The 11,785-nt window shown below is 48.5% G+C and overlaps 16 non-coding genes and 2 pseudogenes across 16 annotated transcripts; all 18 read left to right on the forward strand.

The window, feature by feature from the left end:
- Positions 1 to 457: 457 nt before the first annotated feature.
- Positions 458 to 621, forward strand: LOC135015729 (U1 spliceosomal RNA). The gene has a single exon (XR_010213923.1). It is a non-coding gene; the product is annotated as a U1 spliceosomal RNA (small nuclear RNA).
- A 152-nt stretch (positions 622 to 773) lies between these two features.
- LOC135015655 (U1 spliceosomal RNA) lies at positions 774 to 936 on the forward strand. Its single transcript, XR_010213871.1, has one exon. It is a non-coding gene; the product is annotated as a U1 spliceosomal RNA (small nuclear RNA).
- Positions 937 to 1,607: 671 nt separating this feature from the next.
- Positions 1,608 to 1,771, forward strand: LOC135015723 (U1 spliceosomal RNA). Its single transcript, XR_010213918.1, has one exon. It is a non-coding gene; the product is annotated as a U1 spliceosomal RNA (small nuclear RNA).
- A 152-nt stretch (positions 1,772 to 1,923) lies between these two features.
- Positions 1,924 to 2,086, forward strand: LOC135015702 (U1 spliceosomal RNA). The gene has a single exon (XR_010213902.1). It is a non-coding gene; the product is annotated as a U1 spliceosomal RNA (small nuclear RNA).
- Positions 2,087 to 2,751: 665 nt separating this feature from the next.
- LOC135015713 (U1 spliceosomal RNA) lies at positions 2,752 to 2,915 on the forward strand. The gene has a single exon (XR_010213907.1). It is a non-coding gene; the product is annotated as a U1 spliceosomal RNA (small nuclear RNA).
- A 152-nt stretch (positions 2,916 to 3,067) lies between these two features.
- On the forward strand, positions 3,068 to 3,230 carry LOC135015650 (U1 spliceosomal RNA). The gene has a single exon (XR_010213867.1). It is a non-coding gene; the product is annotated as a U1 spliceosomal RNA (small nuclear RNA).
- A 671-nt stretch (positions 3,231 to 3,901) lies between these two features.
- Positions 3,902 to 4,065, forward strand: LOC135015628 (U1 spliceosomal RNA). Its single transcript, XR_010213846.1, has one exon. It is a non-coding gene; the product is annotated as a U1 spliceosomal RNA (small nuclear RNA).
- Positions 4,066 to 4,217: 152 nt separating this feature from the next.
- LOC135015660 (U1 spliceosomal RNA) lies at positions 4,218 to 4,380 on the forward strand. Its single transcript, XR_010213876.1, has one exon. It is a non-coding gene; the product is annotated as a U1 spliceosomal RNA (small nuclear RNA).
- Positions 4,381 to 5,051: 671 nt separating this feature from the next.
- On the forward strand, positions 5,052 to 5,215 carry LOC135015714 (U1 spliceosomal RNA). The gene has a single exon (XR_010213908.1). It is a non-coding gene; the product is annotated as a U1 spliceosomal RNA (small nuclear RNA).
- A 152-nt stretch (positions 5,216 to 5,367) lies between these two features.
- Positions 5,368 to 5,530, forward strand: LOC135015652 (U1 spliceosomal RNA). Its single transcript, XR_010213868.1, has one exon. It is a non-coding gene; the product is annotated as a U1 spliceosomal RNA (small nuclear RNA).
- A 671-nt stretch (positions 5,531 to 6,201) lies between these two features.
- Positions 6,202 to 6,365, forward strand: LOC135015627 (U1 spliceosomal RNA). The gene has a single exon (XR_010213845.1). It is a non-coding gene; the product is annotated as a U1 spliceosomal RNA (small nuclear RNA).
- A 152-nt stretch (positions 6,366 to 6,517) lies between these two features.
- LOC135015686 (U1 spliceosomal RNA) lies at positions 6,518 to 6,671 on the forward strand (annotated as a pseudogene).
- Positions 6,672 to 7,351: 680 nt separating this feature from the next.
- On the forward strand, positions 7,352 to 7,515 carry LOC135015737 (U1 spliceosomal RNA). Its single transcript, XR_010213933.1, has one exon. It is a non-coding gene; the product is annotated as a U1 spliceosomal RNA (small nuclear RNA).
- A 152-nt stretch (positions 7,516 to 7,667) lies between these two features.
- On the forward strand, positions 7,668 to 7,803 carry LOC135015662 (U1 spliceosomal RNA; annotated as a pseudogene).
- A 698-nt stretch (positions 7,804 to 8,501) lies between these two features.
- LOC135015724 (U1 spliceosomal RNA) lies at positions 8,502 to 8,665 on the forward strand. Its single transcript, XR_010213919.1, has one exon. It is a non-coding gene; the product is annotated as a U1 spliceosomal RNA (small nuclear RNA).
- A 152-nt stretch (positions 8,666 to 8,817) lies between these two features.
- Positions 8,818 to 8,980, forward strand: LOC135015689 (U1 spliceosomal RNA). Its single transcript, XR_010213894.1, has one exon. It is a non-coding gene; the product is annotated as a U1 spliceosomal RNA (small nuclear RNA).
- Positions 8,981 to 9,626: 646 nt separating this feature from the next.
- On the forward strand, positions 9,627 to 9,790 carry LOC135015636 (U1 spliceosomal RNA). The gene has a single exon (XR_010213853.1). It is a non-coding gene; the product is annotated as a U1 spliceosomal RNA (small nuclear RNA).
- Positions 9,791 to 9,942: 152 nt separating this feature from the next.
- On the forward strand, positions 9,943 to 10,105 carry LOC135015682 (U1 spliceosomal RNA). Its single transcript, XR_010213893.1, has one exon. It is a non-coding gene; the product is annotated as a U1 spliceosomal RNA (small nuclear RNA).
- Positions 10,106 to 11,785: the final 1,680 nt, after the last annotated feature.

Genomic DNA, 11,785 nt, shown 5'->3' on the forward strand with positions numbered 1-11,785 from the left:
CAGCTGCTGCAAGAAATCAGCTTGAATGCTTAAGGGGCTGGGGCATAGCCAACATGAGCCCCACACCGAAGGAGGGTGGAGGTGTTTAATGCGAACTAGGGGTCATCCAAGCGCCGCAAAAGGCCGCCATGCCCTGCACGCCCCTTTTCTCTTTTCATATGCAGACGAGGGTTGAAGCCAACTTTGACCCACTGCTTGGATGACATCACCATATGCAAATCCATCTGCTGCAGGCCTTCCCCCAAGAATGCTTGCACTAGTTGTTGCATTTGGTTTGTTGTTTGGGGGTGCTTCAGTATTAGGCAGCCTTCTGCCCTCCCATGTTCATCTGAAAATATGTGTTCTCCCTGCAGTTGTTGTCCCCAGATGAGAGTTCCCTTGTGCTGCCTCAGTTGAATCTCCTTTACTTGACAGAGATGTGCCTGAGCAGTGGCCCTCCCCAGCTCTATCCCAAATCATACTTATTTTGCATAGGAGATACCATGGTCATGAAGATTGTTCTCCCAGGGTGAGGTTCATTCATTGCATTCTGGGTATGCTGACCCCTATGATTTCCCCAAATGTGGGAAACTCGACTGCATTATTTGTGGTAGTGGGGGACTGTGTTTGTGCTTTCCTCTGGTCAGCTCTGGTAAAAGTCAGATTTCTTTGTCTCAGATCTTCCTCTAGCCTTGTTCTTTTTTCTAGAGTTCCCTTGCGCTGCCTCAGTTGGATCTCCTTCACTTGACAGGGGGGTGCCCGAGCAGCGACCCTCCCCAGCTCTAGCCCAACTCCTACTTACCTGCCAGGTGAGATACTATGATCAGGAAGGTGCTTCTCCCAGGGCAAGGCTCACCCATTGCACTCTGGGTGTGCTGCTCCTGCGATTTCCCCAAATGTGGGACACTTGACTGCATAATTTGTGTTTCCTCTGGTCGGCTCTCGTATAATTCAGATCTCTTTGTCTCAGGTCTCTCTCCAGCCTAGTTTGCTGTCTGTTTCCACTTCTCTTTTCTTGAGCCGCTCCCTTCTATGCCCTTGCGCACTATCCTGACTTCTCCCGTCTGCTTACTTTGTGCCTTCCAACGCACAATGCGAACTACAGGTAGTGCTGCAGGGCCCACACTCTTTTACTTGCCTTACAGAGCAGCTCTGGAGCTGTTACAGTGCCCAGCTGCTGCAAGAAATCAGCTTGAATGCTTCAGGGGCTGGGGCATAGCCAACATGAGCCCCACACCGAAGGAGGGTGGAGGTGTTTAATGCGAACTAGGGGTCATCCAAGCGCCGCAAAAGGCCGCCATGCCCTGCACGCCCCTTTTCTCTTTTCATATGCAGACGAGGGTTGAAGCCAACTTTGACCCACTGCTTGGATGACATCACCATATGCAAATCCATCTGCTGCAGGCCTTCCCCCAGGAATGCTTGCACTAGTTGTTGCATTTGGTTTGTTGTTTGGGGGTGCTTCAGTATTAGGCAGCCTTCTGCCCTCCCATGTTCATCTGAAAATATGTGTTCTCCCTGCAGTTGTTGTCCCCAGATGAGAGTTCCCTTGTGCTGCCTCAGTTGAATCTCCTTTACTTGACAGAGATGTGCCTGAGCAGCGGCCCTCCCCAGCCCTATCCCAAATCATACTTATTTTGCATAGGAGATACCATGGTCATGAAGATTGTTCTCCCAGGGTGAGGTTCATTCATTGCATTCTGGGTATGCTGACCCCTGTGATTTCCCCAAATGTGGGAAACTCGACTGCATTATTTGTGGTAGTGGGGGACTGTGTTTGTGCTTTCCTCTGGTTAGCTCTGGTAAAAGTCAGATTTCTTTGTCTCAGATCTTCCTCTAGCCTTGTTCTTCTTTCGAGAGTTCCCTTGTGCTGCCTCAGTTGGATCTCCTTCACTTGACAGGGGGGTGCCCGAGCAGCGACCCTCCCCAGCTCTAGCCCAACTCCTACTTATCTGCCAGGTGAGATACTATGATCATGAAGGTGCTTCCCCCAGGGCAAGGCTCATCCATTGCACTCTGGGTGTGCTGCCCCTGTGATTTCCCCAAATGTGGGAAACTTGACGGCATAATTTGTGTTTCCACTGGTCGGCTTTCATATAATTCAGATCTCTTTGTCTAAGGTCTCTCTCCAGCCTAGTTTGCTGTCTGTTTCCACTTCTTTTTTTTTGAGCCCCTCCCTTCTATACCCTTGTGCACTATCCTGACTTCTACTCCTGTCTGCTTACTTTGTGCCTTCCAATGCACAATGCAAACTACAGGTAGTGCTGCAGGGCCCACAACCTTTTACTTGCCTTACAGAGCAGCTCTGGAGCTGTTACAGTGCCAAGCTGCTGCAAGAAATCAGCTTGAAGGCTGGGGCATTGCCAATATGAGCCCCACACCGAAGGAGGGTGGGGGTGTTTAATGCGAACTAAGGGTCATCCAAGCGCCGCAAAAGGCCGCCATGCCCTGCATACCCCTTTTCTCTTTTCATATGCAGATGAGGGTTCCAGCCAACTTTGGCCCACTGCTTGGATGACATCACTGTATGCAAATCCGTCTTCTGCAGACCTTCCCCCAGGAATGCTTGTACTAGTTGTTGCATTTGGTTTGTTGTTTGGGGGTGCTTCAGTATTAGGCAGCCTTCTGCCCTCCCATGTTCATTTGAAAATATGTGTTCTCCCTGCAGTTGTTGTCCCCAGATGAGAGTTCCCTTGTGCTGCCTCAGTTGAATCTCCTTTACTTGACAGATATATGCCTGAGCAGCGGCCCTCCCCAGCCCTATCCCAAATCATACTTATTTTGCATAGGAGATACCATGGTCATGAAGATTGTTCTCCCAGGGTGAGGTTCATTCATTGCATTCTGGGTATGCTGACCCCTGTGATTTCCCCAAATGTGGGAAACTCGACTGCATTATTTGTGGTAGTGGGGGACTGTGTTTGTGCTTTCCTCCGGTCAGCTCTGGTAAAAGTCAGATTTCTTTGTCTCAGATCTTCCTCTAGCCTTGTTCTTCTTTCGAGAGTTCCCTTGTGCTGCCTCAGTTGGATCTCCTTCACTTGACAGGGGGGTGCCCGAGCAGCGACCCTCCCCAGCTCTAGCCCAACTCCTACTTACCTGCCAGGTGAGATACTATGATCAGGAAGGTGCTTCTCCCAGGGCAAGGCTCACCCATTGCACTCTGGGTGTGCTGCTCCTGCGATTTCCCCAAATGTGGGACACTTGACTGCATAATTTGTGTTTTCTCTGGTCGGCTCTCGTATAATTCAGATCTCTTTGTCTCATGTCTCTCTCCAGCCTAGTTTGCTGTCTGTTTCCACTTCTCTTTTCTTGAGCCGCTCCCTTCTATGCCCTTGCGCACTATCCTGACTTCTCCCGTCTGCTTACTTTGTGCCTTCCAACGCACAATGCGAACTACAGGTAGTGCTGCAGGGCCCACACCCTTTTACTTGCCTTACAGAGCAGCTCTGGAGCTGTTACAGTGCCCAGCTGCTGCAAGAAATCAGCTTGAATGCTTCAGGTGCTGGGGCATAGCCAACATGAGCCCCACACCGAAGGAGGGTGGAGGTGTTTAATGCGAATTAGAAGTCATCCAAGCGCCGCAAATGGCCGCCATGCCCTGCACATCCCTTTTTTCTTTTCATATGCAGACGAGGGTTGAAGCCAACTTTGACCCACTGCTTGGATGACATCACCATATGCAAATCCATCTGCTGCAGGCCTTCCCCCAGGAATGCTTGCACTAGTTGTTGCATTTGGTTTGTTGTTTGGGGGTGCTTCAGTATTAGGCAGCCTTCTGCCCTCCCATGTTCATTTGAAAATATGTGTTCTCCCTGCAGTTGTTGTCCCCAGATGAGAGTTCCCTTGTGCTGCCTCAGTTGAATCTCCTTTACTTGACAGAGATATGCCTGAGCAGCGGCCCTCCCCAGCCCTATCCCAAATCATACTTATTTTGCATAGGAGATACCATGGTCATGAAGATTGTTCTCCCAGGGAGAGGTTCATTCATTGCATTCTGGGTATGCTGACCCCTGTGATTTCCCCAAATGTGGGAAACTCGACTGCATTATTTGTGGTAGTGGGTGACTGTGTTTGTGCTTTCCTCTGGTCAGCTCTGGTAAAAGTCAGATTTCTTTGTCTCAGATCTTCCTCTAGCCTTGTTCTTCTTTCGAGAGTTCCCTTGTGCTGCCTCAGTTGGATCTCCTTCACTTGACAGGGGGGTGCCCGAGCAGCGACCCTCCCCAGCTCTAGCCCAACTCCTACTTACCTGCCAGGTGAGATACTATGATCAGGAAGGTGCTTCTCCCAGGGCAAGGCTCACCCATTGCACTCTGGGTGTGCTGCTCCTGCGATTTCCCCAAATGTGGAACACTTGATTGCATAATTTGTGTTTCCTCTGGTCGGCTCTCGTATAATTCAGATCTCTTTGTCTCAGGTCTCTCTCCAGCCTAGTTTGCTGTCTGTTTCCACTTCTCTTTTCTTGAGCTGCTCCCTTCTATGCCCTTGCGCACTATCCTGACTTCTCCCGTCTGCTTACTTTGTGCCTTCCAGCGCACAATGCGAACTACAGGTAGTGCTGCAGGGCCCACACCCTTTTAGTTGCCTTACAGAGCAGCTCTGGAGCTGTTACAGTGCCCAGCTGCTGCAAGAAATCAGCAGGAATGCTTCAGGGGCTGGGGCATTGCCAACATGAGCCCCACACCGAAGGAGGGTGGGGGTGTTTAATGCGAACTAAGGGTCATCCAAGCGCCGCAAAAGGCCGCCATGCCCTGCATACCCCTTTTCTCTTTTCATATGCAGATGAGGGTTCCAGCCAACTTTGGCCCACTGCTTGGATGACATCACTGTATGCAAATCCGTCTTCTGCAGACCTTCCCCCAGGAATGCTTGTACTAGTTGTTGCATTTGGTTTGTTGTTTGGGGGTGCTTCAGTATTAGGCAGCCTTCTGCCCTCCCATGTTCATTTGAAAATATGTGTTCTCCCTGCAGTTGTTGTCCCCAGATGAGAGTTCCCTTGTGCTGCCTCAGTTGAATCTCCTTTACTTGACAGATATATGCCTGAGCAGCGGCCCTCCCCAGCCCTATCCCAAATCATACTTATTTTGCATAGGAGATACCATGGTCATGAAGATTGTTCTCCCAGGGTGAGGTTCATTCATTGCATTCTGGGTATGCTGACCCCTGTGATTTCCCCAAATGTGGGAAACTCGACTGCATTATTTGTGGTAGTGGGGGACTGTGTTTGTGCTTTCCTCCGGTCAGCTCTAGTAAAAGTCAGATTTCTTTGTCTCAGATCTTCCTCTAGCCTTGTTCTTCTTTCGAGAGTTCCCTTGTGCTGCCTCAGTTGGATCTCCTTCACTTGACAGGGGGGTGCCCGAGCAGCGACCCTCCCCAGCTCTAGCCCAACTCCTACTTACCTGCCAGGTGAGATACTATGATCAGGAAGGTGCTTCTCCCAGGGCAAGGCTCACCCATTGCACTCTGGGTGTGCTGCTCCTGCGATTTCCCCAAATGTGGGACACTTGACTGCATAATTTGTGTTTTCTCTGGTCGGCTCTCGTATAATTCAGATCTCTTTGTCTCATGTCTCTCTCCAGCCTAGTTTGCTGTCTGTTTCCACTTCTCTTTTCTTGAGCCGCTCCCTTCTATGCCCTTGCGCACTATCCTGACTTCTCCCGTCTGCTTACTTTGTGCCTTCCAACGCACAATGCGAACTACAGGTAGTGCTGCAGGGCCCACACCCTTTTACTTGCCTTACAGAGCAGCTCTGGAGCTGTTACAGTGCCCAGCTGCTGCAAGAAATCAGCTTGAATGCTTCAGGTGCTGGGGCATAGCCAACATGAGCCCCACACCGAAGGAGGGTGGAGGTGTTTAATGCGAATTAGAAGTCATCCAAGCGCCGCAAAAGGCCGCCATGCCCTGCACATCCCTTTTTTCTTTTCATATGCAGACGAGGGTTGAAGCCAACTTTGACCCACTGCTTGGATGACATCACCATATGCAAATCCATCTGCTGCAGGCCTTCCCCCAGGAATGCTTGCACTAGTTGTTGCATTTGGTTTGTTGTTTGGGGGTGCTTCAGTATTAGGCAGCCTTCTGCCCTCCCATGTTCATCTGAAAATATGTGTTCTCCCTGCAGTTGTTGTCCCCAGATGAGAGTTCCCTTGTGCTGCCTCAGTTGAATCGCCTTTACTTGACAGAGATGTGCCTGAGCAGCGGCCCTCCCCAGCCCTATCCCAAATCATACTTATTTTGCATAGGAGATATCATGGTCATGAAGATTGTTCTCCCAGGGTGAGGTTCATTCATTGCATTCTGGGTATGATGACCCCTGTGATTTCCCCAAATGTGGGAAACTCGACTGCATTATTTGTGGTAGTGGGGGACTGTGTTTGTGCTTTCCTCTGGTCAGCTCTGGTAAAAGTCAGATTTCTTTGTCTCAGATCTTCCTCTAGCCTTGTTCTTCTTTCGAGAGTTCCCTTGTGCTGCCTCAGTTGGATCTCCTTCACTTGACAGGGGGGTGCCTGAGCAGCGACCCTCCCCAGCTCTAGCCCAACTCCTACTTACCTGCCAGGTGAGATACTATGATCATGTAGGTGCTTCTCCCAGGGCAAGGCTCACCCATTGCACTCTGGGTGTGCTGCTTCTTTGATTTCCCCAAATGTGGGAAACTTAACTGCATAATTTGTGTTTCCCATGGTCGGCTCTCATATAATTCAGATCTCTTTGTCTCAGGTCTCTCTTCAGCCTAGTTTGCTGTCTGTTTCCACTTCTCTTTTCTTGAGCCGCTCCCTTCTATGCCCTTGCGCACTATACTGACTTCTCCCATCTGCTTACTTTGTGCCTTCCAACGCACAATGCGAACTACAGGTAGTGCTGCAGGGCCCACACCCTTTTACTTGCCTTACAGAGCAGCTCTGGAGCTGTTACAGTGCCCAGCTGCTGCAAGAAATCAGCTTGAATGCTTCAGGGGCTGGGGCATAGCCAACATGAGCCCCACACCGAAGGAGGGTGGAGGTGTTTAATGCGAACTAGGGGTCATCCAAGCGCCGCAAAAGGCCGCCATGCCCTGCACGCCCCTTTTCTCTTTTCATATGCAGATGAGGGTTGAAGCCAACTTTGACCCACTGCTTGGATGACATCACCATATGCAAATCCATCTGCTGCAGGCCTTCCCCCAGGAATGCTTGTACTAGTAGTTGCATTTGGTTTGTTGTTTGGGGGTGCTTCAGTATTAGGCAGCCTTCTGCCCTCCCATGTTCATCTGAAAATATGTGTTCTCCCTGCAGTTGTTGTCCCCAGATGAGAGTTCCCTTGTGCTGCCTCAGTTGAATCTCCTTTACTTGACAGAGATGTGCCTGAGCAGCGGCCCTCCCCAGCCCTATCCCAAATCATACCTATTTTGCATAGGAGATACCATGGTCATGAAGATTGTTCTCCCAGGGTGAGGTTCATTCATTGCATTCTGGGTATGCTGACCCCTGTGATTTCCCCAAATGTGGGAAACTCGACTGCATTATTTGTGGTAGAGGGGGACTGTGTTTGTGCTTTCCTCTGGTCAGCTCTGGTAAAAGTCAGATTTCTTTGTCTCAGATCTTCCTCTAGCCTTGTTCCTCTTTCGAGAGTTCCCTTGTGCTGCCTCAGTTGGATCTCCTTCACTTGACAGGGGGGTGCCCGAGCAGCGACCCTCCCCAGCTCTAGCCCAACTCCTACTTACCTGCCAGGTGAGATACTATGATCATGAAGGTGCTTCTCCCAGGGCAAGGCTCACCCATTGCACTCTGGGTGTGCTGCTCCTGCAATTTCCCCAAATGTGGGACACTTGACTGCATAATTTGTGTTTCCCCTTGTCGGCTCTCGTATAATTCAGATCTCTTTGTCTCAGGTCTCTCTCCAGCCTAGTTTGCTGTCTGTTTCCACTTCTCTTTTCTTGAGCCGCTCCCTTCTATGCCCTTGCGCACTATCCTGACTTCTCCCGTCTGCTTACTTTGTGCCTTACAATGCACAATGCAAACTAGAGGTAGTGCTGCAGGGCCCACACCCTTTTACTTGCCTTACAGAGCAGCTCTGGAGCTGTTACAGTGCCCAGCTGCATCAAGAAATCAGCTTGAATGCTTCAGGGGCTGGGGCATAGCCAACATGAGCCCCACACCGAAGGAGGGTGGAGGTGTTTAATGCGAACTAAGGGTCATCCAAGCGCCGCAAAAGGCCGCCATGCCCTGCACACCCCTTTTCTCTTTTCATATGCAGACGAGGGTTGAAGCCAACTTTGACCCACTGCTTGGATGGCATTACCATATGCAAATCAATCTGCTGCAGGCCTTCCCCCAGGAATGCTTGCACTAGTTGTTGCATTTGGTTTGTTGTTTGGGGGTGCTTCAGTATTAGGCAGCCTTCTGCCCTCCCATGTTCATCTGAAAATATGTGTTCTCCCTGCAGTTGTTGTCCCCAGATGAGAGTTCCCTTGTGCTGCCTCAGTTGAATCTCCTTTACTTGACAGAGATGTGCCTGAGCAGCGGCCCTCCCCAGCCCTATCCCAAATCATACTTATTTTGCATAGGAGATACCATGGTCATGAAGATTGTTCTCCCAGGGTGAGGTTCATTCATTGCATTCTGGGTATGCTGACCCCTGTGATTTCCCCAAATGTGGGAAACTCGACTGCATTATTTGTGGTAGTGGGGGACTGTGTTTGTGCTTTCCTCTGGTCAGCTCTGGTAAAAGTCAGATTTCTTTGTCTCAGATCTTCCTCTAGCCTTGTTCTTCTTTCGAGAGTTCCCTTGTGCTGCCTCAGTTGGATCTCCTTCACTTGACAGGGGGGTGCACGAGCAGCGACCCTCCCCAGCTCTAGCCCAACTCCTATTTACCTGCCAGGTGAGATACTATGATCAGGAAGGTGCTTCTCCCAGGGCTAGGCTCACCCATTGCACTCTGGGTGTGCTGCTCCTGCGATTTCCCCAAATGTGGGACACTTGACTGCATAATTTGTGTTTCCTCTGGTCGGCTCTCATATAATTCAGATCTCTTTGTCTCAGGTCTTTCTCCAGCCTAGTTTGCTGTCTGTTTCCACTTCTCTTTTCTTGAGCCGCTCCCTTCTATGCAGTTGCGCACTTTCCTGACCTCTCCCGTCTGCTTACTTTGTGCCTTCCAACGCACAATGCATACTACAGGTAGTGCTGCAGGGCCCACACCCTTTTACATGCTTTACAGAGCAACTCTGGAGCTGTTACAGTGCCCAGCTGCTGCAAGAAATCATCTTGAATGCTTCAGGGGCTGGGGCATAGCCAACATGAGCCCCACACCGAAGGAGGGGTCATCCAAGCGCCACAAAAGGACACCATGCCCTGCACATCCCTTTTTTCTTTTCATATGCAGACGAGGGTTGAAGCCAACTTTGACCCACTGCTTGGATGACATCACCATATGCAAATCCATCTGCTGCAGGCCTTCCCCCAGGAATGCTTGCACTAGTTGTTGCATTTGGTTTGTTGTTTGGGGGTGCTTCAGTATTAGGCAGCCTTCTGCCCTCCCATGTTCATCTGAAAATATGTGTTCTCCCTGCAGTTGTTGTCCCCAGATGAGAGTTCCCTAGTGCTGCCTCAGTTGAATCTTCTTTACTTGACAGAGATGTGCCTGAGCAGCGGCCCTCCCCAGCCCTATCCCAAATCATACTTATTTTGCATAGGAGATACCATGGTCATGAAGATTGTTCTCCCAGGGTGAGGTTCATTCATTGCATTCTGGGTATGCTGACCCCTGTGATTTCCCCAAATGTGGGAAACTCGACAGCATTATTTGTGGTAGTGGGGGACTGTGTTTGTGCTTTCTTCTGGTCAACTCTGGTAAAAATCAGATTTCTTTGTCTCAGATCTTCCTCTAGCCTTGTTCCTCTTTCGAGAGTTCCCTTGTGCTGCCTCAGTTGGATCTCCTTCACTTGACAGGGGGGTACCCGAGCAGCGACCCTCCCCAGCTCTAGCCCAACTCCTACTTACCTGCCAGGTGAGATACTATGATCATGTAGGTGCTTCTCCCAGGGCAAGGCTCACCCATTGCACTCTGGGTGTGCTGCCCCTGTGATTTCCCCAAATGTGGGAAACTTGACTGCATAATTTGTGTTTACCCTGGTCGTCTCTCGTATAATTCAGATCTCTTTGTCTCAGGTCTCTCTCCAGCCTAGTTTGCTGTCTGTTTCCACTTCTCTTTTCTTGAGCCGCTCCCTTCTATGCCCTTGCGCACTATCCTGACTTCTCCCGTCTGCTTACTTTGTGCCTTCCAACACACAATGCAAACTACAGGTAGTGCTGCAGGGCCCACACCCTTTTTTTTGTTAACTAAAGTAATCCAAAACTGGGATTGATATTTTGGCTCTTTTATTTTTACTTAAAGTACAATAACTTTTACCATTTTAATTTGTTTTAATAGTATATTGACAGTATTGTTTTCTTTCAAAAATCCACTTAATTTTCTTTACCCTATTATTAAAATGGTAATTGACAAAATCAAACTACATTGTCACCAGAAGAGCAATACAAAATGTACAAGTGATATATTAAAATCATCTTTCCAGCTTGAATTTCAATGATGCATTGGGGCAACGATTTTGTGAGAAACATCTTCACCCTTAAATAAAGATTTTCTTAATTCCTTACCTGTGTGCTAATTAGATATCACCTTGTTTTCACATTAAACAGACTTCCACATGAGAAAGCAGCAAGGATGCAGTGGCGTTAATGTTTCCTTGTGTCAACCTGTATTATTTCAGTAGACATTGAAATGAGGATGCATCTTGCTGCCTTTCCAATGAAGCAAGTTTAATTTAGTAATAGGTGAAAAACCATCCCTACAAAGGTGTTAATCAGAGACTTGGCTTTGTGGACACTTTTCAGAGAACAAATTTGTTAGCATAAAAATAAAGCCAGAAAATGAAGAGCTGTTTAATCACGCAATTTGATTTTTTTGCCAGCATATTTCTTTTTCTCTGCAACCCACTGCTAAATTGTGCTTCCTAGATGTTTTTATAAAATCACTGAATCAAATCTAACTCTGATTACATCAGAGAAGGCCAGGTACCCTACACCATAACAGGGGGTATGAAATTTGACTTGTCTACTTAAAGATCACCAAAATCTGATAACAAGGTCAATTAGGTCCCTGGGTGGGATTGAACCACCAACCTTTTGGTTAATAGCCGTACATACTAACTGATTGCGCCACAGAGACACTTTACGAAAGTTCATACTGACAAAGGCTAATAAGCATTCATCTAAAACGTTTCCTAGAAAAACTTTAAAAAGTCAATAATCTGGAGAGTTTTTGTAAGATGTTTCTTCCATCAACCAACGAAGAAACACATTGGTACTTTCCCATGATGAGTGAGTGCTTCAGCCGGGGGGCAATGGAGGAAGCCCCTTTAGGGCTGGAGCCCGGCGGCAACTGACTCCGTTGTCTCTGGCAGTTCCGCCCCTGGACTAGAGGAATGGTCAAGAACATGGCAACATTTAATGCCAAAAAATGCAAAATCATACACGTCTCAAAAATGCAAAGGCTAACTATAATATTAAGGGCATTATAATGGCAAGAGGAAAGCTATCTAAGTATTACTATTTCAGGTAAGCAATGTAACAAAGCAATAGGAAAGGCAAGTCAGATGCTTGTTTGCATAGGTTAAAGAACCAGTAGCAGAAAAAAGTAATACAGGTTGAGTATCCCATATCCAAATATTCCGAAATACGGAATATTCCGAAATACGGACTTTTTTGAGTGAGACTGAGATAGTGAAACCTTTGTGTTTTGATGGCTCAGTGTACACAAACTTTGTTTAATACTC

The sequence above is a fragment of the Pseudophryne corroboree genome, unplaced genomic scaffold, assembly GCF_028390025.1.
Source record: "Pseudophryne corroboree isolate aPseCor3 unplaced genomic scaffold, aPseCor3.hap2 scaffold_297, whole genome shotgun sequence".
NCBI classification, from domain to species: domain Eukaryota; kingdom Metazoa; phylum Chordata; class Amphibia; order Anura; family Myobatrachidae; genus Pseudophryne; species Pseudophryne corroboree.